At 44.0% G+C, this 2,486-nt stretch overlaps 1 pseudogene; it reads left to right on the top strand.

The window, feature by feature from the left end:
- Window positions 1-1,762: 1,762 nt before the first annotated feature.
- Window positions 1,763-2,486, top strand: part of LOC123110616 (profilin-3-like) — a 9,591-nt pseudogene continuing 8,867 nt past the window's right edge.

A 2,486-nucleotide genomic window follows, 5' to 3' on the forward strand; every position in this document is an offset into this window, starting at 1 on the left:
ATCACCACTCATTTTGCCACGTATGAATAGATGACATCAGCAGAATATTTTTTGGTTTTCGGCTTAAAAATGTTGTATCTCCTAAATAAAAAAGCGAACTAAAAATCCGTTTTCACCATTAAATCCGTCTCGACGAGATCTTCAAAACTAGACCCCATGTTGATATGTTTCGACGAATTTTTTTTTTTGCCAGAAGTTGCCACGATGTTTACACTGCAGTTGCCATAGGGCTTAAACTAAAGTTGCCATGTGGCAATTTTAGTTTGTAGATCATGGCAATTTTAGTATTTTGATGATGGCAACTCCAGTACTTTGACCATGAAAATTATTTTTTGTATGAACCATGGCAATTTTACGTGCATGTATCATGGCAATTTTAGTTTATGGTTCATGGCAAGTCTAGTTTCTTAATTCCCCGTTTTATAAATATCAAAATTTACTTTTAAATGTAGAAGAAAAAAGCTGAAACATATCATGGCAACTTCAGTGTAAACATCATGGCAATTCATATGCAATAGACATGGCAACTTTTAATCCAAAAAAAAATTCATCAAAACATATCAATATGGGATCTAGTTTCGAAGATCTCATCACGAGGGATTTAATGGTGAAAACGGATTTTCAATCGGATTTTTCGTTTAATAGAAAAAATATTTTAAAAATTGAAAATTCAAAAAGATTCCTGCATGCATGCATGCGATGACGTGGCAATCTGTTTACATTAAAGACGTGTGGTGCGTCTCTCTTCCTGCCACACGTGTGGCAGTTAGCGCGACCCTAAAAAATTGGCTAGTTCCAAACCGCAGCTAATGAAAGTCCACGTGCAGTGGCGAGTGAAAAAATGGAAGGATTTTTTCTCTAGCACACATTTCTTATCCTCTCTCTTTTGCTTTTTCTTTCTTTTACTCTCAATTTTTATTTAAGAGAATCTTTTACTCTCAACTTAACCACATCATAACTGAACTGCAACTCTGCAAGCCCAGACTCCGAGCCCAATTTCCTATCTCACACAGGAGCGGGTCACGCAAGTCATCTTCGTTCTTTCATTGAACCGAACCACACCACAAACTGAAGTGAGCCCCCCAAAAAACACTGAACCGCGCCCAAGTTCCTGTCTCACAAAAGAAGGTCACGCTGGTGCAGATAGTTCAGGGGAGGTGAGGCAGAAAGGAAGGCAGCAGAGGTTGGGCTAGCCTGCGAGCTGTGACATCGAGATGGGGAGGAGCGAGAAGGATGGCAGAGAGCACGGCAGTTGGTGGTGAAGGCCCATCAGAAGCGCGGACTCTGCACACTCTGCCGCTGTCCAATGTCGGCATCATCCGTGCGCGGATGCGGATGCAGTCTACAGCGGGTCCATTTTCTGATCGAGTCTTGCAATGCTTCTTCACTATGTACAAAAAACACCATCTATTTAGAAACAGATGAAAGTACATATTGCATGATCAGTTGGTCACACACCTCAAGAATCAATACATCAGGTCACCAAAACATCAGAAAATGGTCTTTTAAACCTGCCGACAGGTGAAAATGCAATAGTACATTGATCTTCTAAATTCTGCAACAAACTCTGAAATTGAATTTCTTTTTCTTTCTGAATCTGTAGAGAAAACAGCTCAGGCTACTCACCAAAACCTGACATTGGAGTACATACCTATGCCAAGCTTATATACCATCGGCATGAAGCACCTTCTCCCCCGAGTCTGAATACAGAAAGATGGATATGGAAACAAATCAATTAAAAACATTAACGTGTGCAGAAGGGGTGACTGCTCGCCTATGCCACGTCGCAATTTACTGTCGCTCAATTAACACGTCCCAGGGTAAACTCTTGATGACTTTTTTCTTGCTTCGTCCAGAAGAGAGCCGCAGCCGCCTTGAGCAATGGAGTCCGACTCCTCTTTTTTTCTCCGCACGCAACCTCTCCTTTCCTCTTCTCCTAGGGTTGCGCCGCCGCCGCAACCCATGCCAGCTACTCCGACGCCGTCCACTGGAGAAAGCGTCCTCCCCAAATCCGCTTCTCCCCCAAACCATCTCATCTTCTTATTCCACCCGGCCGCCATGATTGTTGCAGAGGAGGAGGAGGAGGAGGAGGAGGAGGAGGAAGGCGATGGTAAAATCTCAGGAGAGAAAAAAACTGGCAAGCAAGCGAGAAGGATGTCATGGCAGACATACATTGACGAGCCGCTGCTCCGCGACATCGACGGCCAGCGCCTCACCGCCGCCCCATCCTCGGCCACGACGACGCTGCCTGGGCACCGTCCGAGTCCTTCCCCGAGGTCCTCCTTCTTCGCTAAATTATCTACATCTACTGCTCCCATTGATATATACTCCTTGTTCTGTTTTACTTGGTTTACCTGGTCAATCTATGTTTGACTTGACTGAGATCTCGCTTGTCCGGGTGGAGGCGAGCCTGATGTGTTGGTGAATTCATTTTTTACTTGCTTGTTGTAATCGTAATCTAGGATGCACAAAGTACCCGTGTAGTT

This window comes from Triticum aestivum, chromosome 5B, assembly GCF_018294505.1.
Source record: "Triticum aestivum cultivar Chinese Spring chromosome 5B, IWGSC CS RefSeq v2.1, whole genome shotgun sequence".
Taxonomy (NCBI): Eukaryota; Viridiplantae; Streptophyta; class Magnoliopsida; order Poales; family Poaceae; genus Triticum; species Triticum aestivum.